At 41.8% G+C, this 13,276-nt stretch overlaps 1 pseudogene; it reads right to left on the bottom strand.

Annotated features, from left to right (window-relative positions):
• Positions 1-5,256: 5,256 nt before the first annotated feature.
• LOC135195381 (uncharacterized) lies at positions 5,257-6,548 on the bottom strand (annotated as a pseudogene).
• Between the last annotated feature and the right edge of the window lie 6,728 nt (positions 6,549-13,276).

Here is a 13,276-nt window from a genome sequence, read left to right as displayed (position 1 = left end):
CCCCCTCCCAGCGAGGGGGCCTAGGTGAGTCCGTTGCCGGGTCTTCCCCCAGGGGGGGGTCCTGATGAGTCGTTTCCCCAACAGGTGGTACCGGAGGCTTCCGCGGTGCTGAGGGACTGCTGGTCGCGGTTGCAGCTACAGGGCTCCCCGTCCTGGTCCTCTCTCTTAGCATCGGTGCAGGGGGTGGACCCGTCCCTCCCCTCTGTGGAGCTTCCCGCTTCGACTCGCCCCGCTTCGTCTCTCCCCGCTTCGCCCCTCCCCTCTACGGCTCTCCCCGCTACAGCTCGCCTCGCTGCGGCTCCTCCCACTCTCGAGCGGAGCTCGCCGCTCGCGGCCGGAGCCGGGCCGGTTACCGGTCACGGACCCACCCAACCACCCGGCGGCTCCGACCCTTTTCCCTTCTGCCATTGGGGATGTCTTTTCCCCTCGTACTCCGGGCAGATCCCCAGTGAAGGACGATGCCTTCCCGTCCTGGGGCTTCCCATCTAGGGGACAGGAGGAGCCGGGGATGGCCCTGGAAGCGGCCTTCAGGGGCGGTCCCGCTGTGATAGGGGTGTCCCCGAAGCGGCCGAAACGCTCCTCACGTTCCCCCCACGGCGGGAGTCGCCGGAGGAGAAGCAAGAGACGTCGGGATTCGTCAGGGGAGAGGAGTTCTTCAAGTTCCTACTCAAGGGAGCGATTCTCCCGTAGGAGGAAACGCTCCTCCAAGAAGAGACGCCGTCATGGGAGACGCAGGAGACGTATTACTCCTCGTCCTCGAGCGGCTCCCTGCTCTCATCATCGTAGCGGGGATCGTAGAAGGGAGTGACAGGCGTCGGGACAACTCCCCCCAGGGGCGGCGGCGTTCTCCTTCTCCGAGGGTGGCCCCCCCACCCCAGTGGCCCCCAGAAGGTCTCTCATGGGGGTTCCCTAGCCGTCTCCCTCCCTACTCGTCCCCCTCGGGTCCCGGTGATCCTGCCTCGGTCTCGTCAGCCATAGGGTTGGCCTCCATGACCGAGCGGGCTCCCTTCTTCCATGTTCCCACACTGATTGTCGCCTTCGCGGATGGGGCCTAGAGCCGATACCTCCTTAGGGGGTTCAGAGCCCCTCCGGACAGCAACTTAAGAAAATGCTTTATAAAATTTGTACCTCTAAGATTAAAAGGCTGCACAGCTTCTTGTCTTGCACAAATGTTGCAATGAGCATAGGGTAAGACAGGGTCTTCTATAACCTGTTATGTATTCAGTGATTTAATTTAATTCTGATGGAATGTGCTACAACAATATTTTCCTTATTATGAGTCAGGTTTGGAGCAATTGTAATTTAATTGAAATGTAATTAATTACACGTAGCCTATTCAAGTTAATTGTATAATTCTACTTTACAGTAATTGTAATTCAAAGGAAATGTAATTCAAACTAAAATAAATTCAGACGGTAGATAAAACTAGCAGGATTGAAATAGCTGTAACTGTTGTAATTGTAATGTTATTGAATTTAATGAGTGACATGGTTTTAAGAGTATCTGTAAGCTATTTGGTATTGTTTCCATCCACGGAATTGTAATTTGCTGATAAGACATTATAACTGACATGAACTGCATGTAATTACTCCAAGCCTGTTAAGCAAGGCTGACACTTGCAGGATTTTGTAGTATGCACCGGGAGGCTCCCGCACTGTTCACGAAGACTTCATGCACTGTTCACGCATAGGTTACTCACTGTTCACACAAAGTTTACACACTTCCCTCATTGACACGACGAGTTTGCACAATTCGGAGGCCATCGTGGCGATTTGGGTACGCAATATAAAAAGGGAGCCTCCCCACCCCTGGCATCATTTTTAGATTGCCTGTGGAAGAGACAACATGCTGAATGCCAGAGACACCGTCATTGTAGAGAAAAGAAGATGCCTATACCTGGCAGCTGCTCTATCCATTGTTGAAGAGCAGTGGAAAGGCTGCAAGATGCAGAGGATGAAGAAAAGGCAACCCCACCTCGAAGGACACCAAGGAAAGTGTGGGTCGGAATGGTTGGCCAGAAGACAGAAGTTCAGACAGTATGACAGGCTACTAACTGAACTCCACAAAGATCATCAAAGGGGCTATAAGAATTACCTCAGAATCACACCTGACCTGTTCCAAGAGATGGTTGAGAAGGTAAACCTTCACTTCCAGAAACAGTTCATCTTCATGAGTGAACCGCTTTAAGTTGGACTCGAGCTGGCTGCCACCCTCCACTTCCTAGCCACTGGAAATTCCTATCCAAGTCTGCAGTTCAGCTCCAGGGTTGAAGCAAGTACCATCTGCAAGTTTATACCCAAGGTGTGTCAAGCCATCATCGCGGTCTACAAGGACGAAGAGCTCCGCTGCCCCAAAACTGAAGAGATGTGGAAGGAAGTTGCTGCCAAGTTCAGCTCCAGATGGAACTACCACAACTGTCTGGGGGCTGTAGACGGCAAGCACATCGCCATGAAGAACCCACCCAATACTTGTTCGTACTACTATAACTACAAGGGCTTCCACAGTTGTACTAATGGTAGTGGCAGATGCTGGCTTCAAGTTCCTGTATATGGATGTTGGAGCAGAGGTTTGTGTGTCAGATGGAGAAACATGGAGTAACTGCTCCCTGCATGATGCTGTAGAAGACCACAGAGCTGGAGTGCCTCAACCAGAACCTCCCCTTAACACGTTTCCAGTGATGGGACCCACCAGTGGGTCACACTGTTCTCTCATTTGCTGCAATGTGACCCACTGGTGGGTCCCAGTAGAACAAATTATTTTTTTTAATTTATAAAAAAAAAACAAAAACTTTTAATTGCAATTATTATTTTTAGTAGTCAGTATTGTTATCAAGGGTTGAATTTATACAAAAAAAAAAGAAATAAAAAACAAAGTTTTATTGAAAAATAATTTGCAAAGAAAATTTTGTTTGCACCCCCAAAAAATTCAGTATATAGAAAATTAGTTTTCCATTCCATTTGCTAATGAAAAATCATATCACTAGTTATGTTGGGATTGAAACATGATAACATAGATATGAGTGCCATCACATGAGTCACAATGTGGAAACCTTTCTTGACTTGATTTTGGCCCACTTTGGATCCTTCATTTGCTGCTACATTTCGTAGCAAGCCTCTGCATCGTTTCCTTGTTTTCATTGTTTTTCTTTCTGTCCTTCTGCTTCTTGAGGGAAAAAAAAACAATGGAAGATTTTCCCCTGAATATTCGTTGCTTGATTTTTCCTGGTTTGTTTTTTCCTTTCATAATACCACTATTATAGTATAAGACAATATATTCCTTGAATGCACGTATAATGACATTGTTCTGACAGCAAGTACTTATTTTGTAAAGTACCCAAGCATTCTATAGAAGTACCAGCAATAAATTCTAATGCTACTTTTCTGTACCATTTTGTTGCCTTCTCAGAGGTGAATAATATGATGACATTTGTCTGATAAATCAACTCCTTCTGCACTTATTATAGTCTAACAACACTTTGAGGTTTCTTGATAGTAAACCAGCCCTTGTGACTTTACCTGTGTTGATTATAGTAGCATCATTGTTCTGGAACTATTGATAGTCCCACATATCTTTTATCTTCCAATTGAATCAATTTCACTCCATTCTTATTTCTAAGGCTTTTAATTTCACCTCTCTTTAGTTTTGCTTTTGTAACTGACTTTGGAAGATACTTTCTATTGACTCTTACTGTGCCACATAGGTTATCTGTAGACGATGGATGCACAGTTACACAATGTTCTTCTTTCCCAGTAAATCCATGTTTTGCGAGCTTTCTTAGTCAATTTTACCACTTGCATTTTGGTGATTGTCTTCATTCAAAATTCTTCCCTCATTTTCTTCCTCATTTTTCTTGCTCTCAGTGATTTGATTTTCAGAATCATCATGGAGAGAGACTTCACTTGATGAACTGCTTCCTATTTCTGAATGAATATATTCATCATCAGAAGTGTCTTCTTCAGAAGACAGTTCTTCTTCAGAAGACAGTTCTTCTTCAGAATTGGAGCTTTCATTTCTATCAGATTTTTTTTACTTCCATAAAAGTTGGAAGCCAACATTGTAACACCTGCAAAGATGATATGCTGTGTAAAGTTTTGATACTAAGGTAAAACAATATATAAAATTACTGATTGGTTTATAGAAATTTAGAAAAGATTCAAAACTATGGGTCATATTAGGTCATTCACTGCCTAAGAAAAAAAAAGACAAAAGGAAACCCTTACCAAACCCTCAAATATGTAAATTACATATAAATAAAAAAAAGACAGAAAAGGAAACCCTAACCAAACCCTCAAATACGTAAATTGTATATAAATATTTATTACATGATAGCAGGTCTCATAGATACAGAGTGGTTAGCTACAATTAAAAAAAATTCAAGTGGGACCCACCGGTGGGTCCCATTGCACTGCAGTAATAAAATTTTCATTCAGATGCGATGGGACCCTCTGGTGGGTCACGGCTTTTCTTTCCTCAACGAAGTCTATCTTGTGAGAGACAAGCATGAACAACCTCTCCCCTTGTTGTCTCCTTTGGTACTGACTATAGAGCAGTTTTACTAATGTCGCAGTACCAGCATTCCAGCCATTATGGCTGTTGCAGGAAACGTGTTAATGATGATAAGCCAGTGACCTATCACTTTGTAGGGGATTGATCACAGGTCCAACGAGAATGCATATACAGCTACAGGTTGTCTCGTGCCCATTGTGTTGTGGAGAATGCCTTTGGAATCTTGTCTCACAGGTTGCTTCTTGACAACAGTGCAGCAGCACTCCGACAATGTCAACCTGATCACCATGTTCTACACAACCTCATCCACATCAGATACCCACATGCAATTCCAGAAGTGGACCGCCAAGATCTGGACACACATCCCTGGTGGATGGAGACTCGACCAGCACCTGCAGGGCCTGATGCCTCTATCCTGCCACCATTCAGCAAAGGAGGCGAAGGATCGGCGAGACTACCTGTCACATTACTACATGTCCCCTGCCGGTGCAAGAAAGAAAGGTGGCCCCATGAGCCGCATCCGTACTTGTACCACTATTGAAATAAAAGAGTTTTTGTTTATTTTTCATTTTTTCTTTTTTGTTTCTCTTTTATTTGGCTAACTTTATTTTAATGTGAAAATGAAAAATAAGTGTTTAAAAATAGTCAAATTTTTTAACATGAAAACAATAAACAACAATTTCAAAGTGTCTTACTCTGTCCTTGTTGATGCTGGGACCGCTGCCTGGGAATACACGGACTTACAGGGTGTCAAGGTTCTAGGAGGTGAAGAGGGTTGAGGGTGAAATCCCCTCTAGGCTGCTGTCTATCGACCTTGGAGTCAGGACCGGGAAGCTGAGTGATGTCACAGTGTCTTTAAGAAGACTGACGGTGACACTAAAGCAGTTGGTGAAGGCGACTGGACAGGAGTCGCTGACGGGGCAGGTGGCATCCGTGGTTCCCACTCAGTGGTCCGGGTCCAGGACGACTGGCCTGAAGACTGGGAGGCCTGTGGTGACTGGCGGCAACAAGGTTTGAGGTGCTGGCTGATTTGCTGGAGGTTGCTGCTGATGCTGCTGCTGTGGTAGTGCCTGCCAGGTGGCCGGTTGAGGGGGATGACAGAACTGCTGCTGCTGAAGGGGCTGCCAGGGTTGCTGCTGCTTTTGGTCTTGCCAGGTGGTTGTTGCTGTGACTGCTGGAAGAGTGGGTGCCGCTGCCTGTAATGGTGGACCAGTTGAGGCAGTTGATCTGGAACTCGTGCCAGGATTCCTCCAGGATGCCCTGCATATGCCCTTCCAGCAGGCACTCAAAAACATGGAAAATCTTCTGGTGGCCGGTGTAGGAGTGGCTGGCGCCCAGGAAGTCTGCTTTGGAGAGAATCTGGAAGATGCAGACATCGGCACCAGTTAGTACAACATTTGATTACAACATATTGCACATGTGATGTCAAGAGAAGTGGAACAAACTGGAATACAATCTACAACTAGTGACATTCGGGTTCTCACTTGCCTGACAGTCTCACTGAGGTCAGTGTGGGTGAACCCCAATGTGGTGGTAGTGATGGCGGTTGTGGTGGCTGTCTCTGTTGTTGGGGGCCTGGATCCCTTGCCCTTGCCCTTGTCTGTGGTAGTAGATGCCTGGCTCTGGGACCCTGTAGACTGGACTTCATCATCCTCATCGTCGCTGCTCGTCACTGTGGCAGCTCGGGGACGGCAAACTGCTAACTTGGGAATGTCCTTCCCCGGACGATGTGCTGTGTCAAGAAACTCCAGGTCTCCATGATCTCGTCGTCATGGGTACTGCTCTCAGGATGGCCTGCCCCACTCTTCTTCTCCTTCTCCTTCTTCTTCTTCTTCAAGATCTTCCCCACCCTGGTGCTCATTGTTCTCGTAGTGCTTCTTGCATTGGGGACCAGTGGCAGGGGGATCCAGCTGCTCTCCGACTTGGTTCCACAGGCTATTCTAGGTCGCCACATTGAGCCACTCCTTATGCTTCTTGTTATACAGCTGGGGGTATTCCTCGATGTGGTCAGCCAACCTCCTCTCCCCCTCATCTATGCACATCCTCCCGCTTTGTCCCGCATTGTTTGCGACAAGTTCACGAACAGTTTGCACAGTTAATCTGGAATTAGTAAAATATATTCTCAAATGTATTTATATCCTGATATATATGTAGAAAAATAATAAATTTGGAAATTATTAAAGCTTTATTTAAAATTATAATGTTCGATTTTCAATTAATTTATAACTTGAACTTAATACTTAGCTACAAGGAGAATTTCGACTGAGGAGGGGAGGGGGCTCTGGGCCCTGTTTTGTCACCATGGCTACGCAGGCTTAAAAATAATCCCTATGGTATATTAACCTTAGAATTTATTTCTTTTCATGGAGCGATTTTAGACTCTTTGTAAGCCTGAGATCATATTTCAGTATATGTCACAATGTTTATAAAATATCTAGTTCCAGATATATTTCTTACATTCGACATGCATGGAATGATTTCATAGGACTAATCACCCACGATGGGATTTCAAAGCATGTTGATTGTTTATTTTGTATGGAACAATAAAACTTGAAATTTGGGAGCCAGACTTGGTGATAATTGTGGTAAGTGATAACTGACCTCGGGATTTGCACAGTAGGCATCACAGTTTCCCGCATGTTACAGTTCATTTAGACAATATTTCAAAATTGGATAGAATTATTTATGTTACTGCTATTTCTGGTAATCATCTTCGAAACCCCAATTTAAGTGTCCTCGTTTCTAATGTATTGCAGAATTACTATTATTTTCTTTACTGACTTTGCTTTTCAGATTCTAACTTACAATGGCTGCAAAACAAAAATTTTGTTATGCTTGGCTCGCGAATGAAGAATACAGAGGATGGTTGAAGAAAGTAACAGAAAATATTGAAAAAAACATATTGTGAAGTGTACCAGAAAACACTGAGAGCCGAGATAACAAATTAACTAGGATACATTCAGTGAACCAAGAAAGAAGAGTTAATCAAACAGCACCAGCAAGCGAGGAAGCTCCACAAGATGACGAGTCAAGATTTAAGGAGAAGGTAACAAGAGCAGAAATTAAGATGGCAGCTTTTTTAGCAGAGCATAACATCGCCATGAATAATGCTAATCATCTTGTGGATTTAGTGAAAGATATCTTTTCAGACCCTCCTATTGCCCAATCTGTAACATTAAAGAGAACAAAGGCGACTTATGTTATCAAAGAAGTTGGCAGAATAACTCAACAGGACTTCATTAAATCTCTGAGGACAACAAATTTTCAGTAATAATTTATGAAACCACAGATGTTAGCACATCAAAATCGTGTGCAGTGATAGTTAAATACTTTGATAAAGAATGCATCTAAAGTTATTAGACCTTGTTACATTCATTCTTCATCTGACGACAATGCTGACATAGGATCAACAGGCCAAAATCTCTTCAATTTAATAACCAACTTGCTAGTAGAAAATAACATTCCTTTAGAAAACCTCATAGGTTTCGCGACAGATGGTGGCAGTAACCTTATGGGCCACCATAATTCTTTGGTAAGTAGGCTGAAGGAAGCAGCGCATGGAATTACTATGTGCCTACCATTCCATTCATCTCTGCCTCAAATGCCGCAAAAACCGTACCAAGACACTGTGAGGATCTAATAAGATCTAATTATAAATTTTTTTTTCACAGCGCAAAGAGAATGTCGGAATTCAAAGAATTCCAGGACTTTTGTCATTCGAAACCACACAAGATTCTGCATGCCTCTCAGACTCGATGGCTCTCTCTTCACTCGGCTGTCTCTCGAATACTGGAGCAATGGCAACCTTTGACATTATATTTTAACAAGCATTTGGAAGAAAGGCTATCAACCTGCAAAACTCTATGACTCATTGCAAGATCCCTCCAACCGCATATATTTTCAGTTCTTAAATTTTATTCTTCCATATTTCAGCAATTTCAACAAGTTATTTAAAAAAAACAGTGAGCCTACCATTCATCTGTACTAAAAAAAGAAAGAAAAAAAAATAATATATATTATATATAATATATATATGTAAGGCCTAGGGTTTTTGGTTAATAATATATTGTCCATGTGTTCTCAGTGACCTATGAAATGTGGAGAACAGTGCAGGAGCGGCGACCTGAGAGTAGCTGATCAATGAGTTTCTAGGGGTGGCGTGAGATAAAAATGATTAGTTCGACAAGTCAATGCACGACAGTTTTATGAACTCTTCTCAAAGTGCCTTTGTGAAACTGGATGCAGCTAGAACCGTGAGGCGCTATCGAACTGTGTGTTCGTATGTGCGTGTGCGCCTCTTTCTGTTAAAAGTGTCATACCCCAAGCCTATGGGGGGATTTTGACAAGAGGGGCTTCAAGTCACAGGCAAGATGCCGGTGGCATTCGCCGGGAGTTTGTTATTAACAGTGTTTTAAGTGTCCAGTTGTTTGGGTAAGTGTTGAGTGCTTTAGCCAAAGAGTGGCTTGTTATCCGTTTTTGACATTTTTGTGATGATATCCAATATTTAAAACCTCTGTCTGTCAAATCTTGTGTGTGTACATACCGGGATGTGTTCTCTGTATCTTTGAAACAGGTGGATCTGGAATGCTGGGGGACAAAGAATTCCCAGAGGGGTGTAGACTTTTTTTGGTGACCAGACATGTTACATTTACGGGGTTTTTTGAGTTAGTCTGGAAGACTGGATTACTTGATTGATTGATTTAATTATTAGTTGTTTAATAAACGTTAATGTTATGATGCAACTCTCATTTTCATTACCTGTTAGAATGGAGAGAAGAGGTCGAGAGAGAGAGAGAGATTCTTGGAGAGAGAGAGAGAAAGAGAGAGAGGGTTGCCGAGAGAGATAGAGAGAGAGAGGCTGTGTGTAATGTGTGTGGTGGTTTTGCCTCCCGTTTTCGTGTCACATTTACCTTATGAATAATGGGGGAAGAATCCCCAGTTACAGTGGTGGCAGGCAGTTAAGAGGGGGTATAAAAAGTTTTCTTTTTTCGTTTCTATGCCTAGGAACGCCAATGTAGAGATGGGGGGTGGCCTAGTTAGAAAATAAAAGGGGTTTTTGGCTTAGCGATAGTTTTCGAACGACAAAGCTTTTTGTGGGATTGTGGAAAATTGTTAAATTGTTAGATCTCGGTTGCTAGTGAAAAAGGGGTAGAGAAAATATCCATCCGTGGGATGGGGGGATGAGGAAAGAAATTTCTATTAGGGTCATCAAATTTGCTCGTACCGAGATTCTTCAGGGCGTGAGCCGTGAGACAAGTAACTCAGTCTAGTTCATGAGTGAGGGTTGCTAGGTGCGTTTTCACCGATCGCGTTTGTATTGTGCCGACGAGAGTTGCGCGTTTTACGAGAATTTAGAGTTCTTTTTGTTCCCGTTATGGAGTGGTGAGTGTTAACTATTATTTTGAGGGAGAGGGTTTTTTTTTTTATATTTCAGTGAAATGGGATTGGTTCAAGAGGTCAACAATTTTTCTTGTCTTTGCCCAATAGTGACGTGTTTTCTTTATTTGCACGTGTTTGTAATAGACGTATGCATTCGTCTTTGTTCAAAACATAGGGGTGTATTTTTCTATGCATGTGAACTGTGCTTAGATAAGCATATCTGGCTTAGAGACACAGCGGCCACAATTTTACGGGCTCAGCACATTTCTGCAGAGAGGCGCGTTGCATTGCGAGGGTACTGGCATCCCTGGGGGGGATAGTTGCATGGAGGGTACTACTGGCCTCCCTCGAGAGATGGTGCAGGGGAGGCACTAGTGTATACCTTGGGAGGGGTCCTTCAGACACTGTTCAAGGGAGATGGGGGTACTACTGTGTATGCCTCGGGCTGTTCTGTCGCTTGACTGAGGGGTTGTTCTCAGGGGGGGGAGAAACCTTTTTTTTCTCAGTGTGGGTGAACTCCCCCTTTTCCTTTTTTTTTTTTCTTTGTGTTGGGGGATGGATTTGGCCTTGACCTTGGATGCTAAGATATCAGCTGATTGATTAGTTGATGAAGTGAAACGCCCGTAGAGTCTTTTTTTAGAAAAGATTTTTTTTTCTCCCTTGGATGAAGAGAAAAGGAAATCAAGAGAGAATTGAAATGCATTGTATGGGAGTATGTTTTCCTTGTGCCTTCGAAGACACAAATATAAGGGGGATACACAGATTATTTTTTTTTTGGGGGTTATTGTGTTGGAGAAATTACTTTGAAATGCGAGAATTGGTGTTGTATCTGTTTGTGTGGAAATGGTGGTATACCATAAGATTCAGCAATACTAGTGTATGCTATTTGAATTTCACCCTTACTTGAGATCTTTGCAAGAGAATTATTGCTGTGGAGAGTTATTATTGTTATTATTAGTAATTATTATACTTGAGATGTGTCACGGGAGGTTTGCTGAAGTATAATTATCATTATGGGAGAATTGTTTTGCGAGAGTTTTGAGATATTTCATGGGAGATTATTCAATAATTATTACAGATAATTATTCAAGGAGAATTATTACAATGAATTAATGGGAGAGGTCTTGTCTTAATTATTTGTTGAGTTTTGTAACTTTGGAGAATATTTCAGTGATTCACGGGGATGTGTTTTGCTGAATCTTGATGAATCTGGCTGAATCTTGGTGAATTGTGTGGAATCTTGCTGAACTTTTGCTGAATTTTGTGCTGAATTCTTGGAGAATGGACAAGCATTAACATTGGTGATATTTTTTGTACTGATACTGATGATTTTGATGATAGCAATTTTTTTGGTGATTTTGTGATAATGATATTTCTGATACTGATTTTTTATATACTAATATGTGGGTGCCATAATGCTATCAAGGGAGGTGAGATCTTTTTTGAATTTGGGAGGAACTAACAACACATTATTTTTTTTTTCCTTTTTTTTATGTGTTCAGCAGATAATTGCTTGACATCTAGTGAGTTACGGGAGATAGTTAACAAGGCCGTTGATTTTTCTTTTCTCCTTTTTTGGAAGTTAGCCATATCTGACACAAGTTTTCTTCACCATGGGTGAATTTGAATTTATTTTTTCTCTCCAGTTAGTGTGAATATTATCTCAGTTCATGACTTAGAGTCATTGTTCGGGAACTGTGTTTGTGTTTCAGCTATTTGATGCTATAGAGAAATATATGGGAGAATTTTTTGCATGCTTTGAATGCATACGTAATGGCACTACATTTTTTCTCTGGATATTTATGTTCCAGAAATTGTGAGCTTTCTTGCACAATACCCTTGTTGTATTTGTGACAACTTTGTGAGAGATAGGAAACTTGGTTAAGTTTTCTAGTGACTTATGTCGTAGTGCATATGGAGAAGTCTTGGCTAAGACTCTGTGTATTTGGAGTTCTGTTATAATGAGTTGTGGCACATTGGTGATTTTTTCTAGAATTTTCTAGACAGTTTTATTTGCCGAGTTTTTGCCCTTTTTTAGCAGTTATGCTAAACGGAGAGAGTTTTTATAGTTTTTGACTATAACATTGAGTTATTCTCTGGAGAATTGGAGTTAGAATTGAGATATAATTGAGATATATTATTTTGGAGAGATAATTGGAGTATATATTATTTTGGAGTTAATATTTGAGTATAATATATGGGAGATATATTTTTGGCCATTTTTGATATTTGCCAATAGTGGTATGAGCTATGTTTAGTTCAATTATTTTGCAGCCATCTTTGTTGCAAATGGAGACACATATTTGGAGATTATGGGGCAATATTTGTGAGTATGTGAGTTAGTTGCCTTGAGAGCACATTTTTTGGAGATATATTTTTGGAGCCTTGTTTTGTTCCACATGGAGTTATTGGGGAAATAGAGGTAAATATTTTGTATTTGCCGAAATAGAGGTGATTATTCTCTATTCTGGAGTGGTGGTTTTTTTATTTATTTATGCTATTGGAGAAATGAGAGAGAATATGGGGTTGGGTTATTAAACCAAATGGAGGAAATATTTTTATAACCGGAGTGGTGTTATTATTAATATGGTGTCTCATAATGGAGTTGGAATTAATCTTTGGCGGGTGACCCTTTTTTTTTGTGGTTATGGGAGTTTTTCTTGAGCCAAGAGAAGATTTCTATGGTTCTCTTTTTTGATTTCGTGACTATTTAGAGGCGAGTGTCATTATTGCATTACGAGTCATTTGGAGATGTGTGCATTTTTCATGTTCACAAGTGTGTTATTCTTGGAGAAATATAATTTGAGGCATATAATGTTGAGAGAATAAGTCTTCGAGACAAATCTTTGCACTTTAGTCATATCCTGGAGTTAATTCTGTGAAATGTGTCAGTTAGACCTTTTTTTCTAGAGAATCATGAGTTTCCACTCTTATGTGTCTGACTAGACAATTTTTTATGCTGATGTTAGAGCATGCGTCCACAGGCGATTTTTCTGCTGACAAGCGATGTGATGAGCCGTGTGCTGACTCTTTTCCTCTGATGATGATAGATCAGAATTTTTGCAATATCTGGAAATGTTGACAATAGCATTTCACGAAAGCGCATGTGTGAGAGTTTGCTTTCTGGCAAATTCCATAACTTTACATGGAGCATTTCTTGGGAAAACGCAGGAGTTATGCATATTATACATGTATTTTGTGATTGGGGAAATCTTCTTGTGATTATCCTTTTTTTTATATATATATATATTTTTCTTCCTTTTCCTATGAGAGATTTAATTTGGGGATTGAGCTTAAGTAGCATTTCTTTTTTGGACGGGAGATTTGATTTTGCCGGGAGATGTAATTTTTCGAGGGTTGTTACTTAAGTAAAGGGTGTTTGACATTAAGT

The sequence above is a fragment of the Macrobrachium nipponense genome, chromosome 16 (genome assembly GCF_015104395.2).
Source record: "Macrobrachium nipponense isolate FS-2020 chromosome 16, ASM1510439v2, whole genome shotgun sequence".
Lineage (NCBI taxonomy): Eukaryota > Metazoa > Arthropoda > Malacostraca > Decapoda > Palaemonidae > Macrobrachium > Macrobrachium nipponense.
This window is presented reverse-complemented; position numbering and strand designations above follow the sequence as displayed.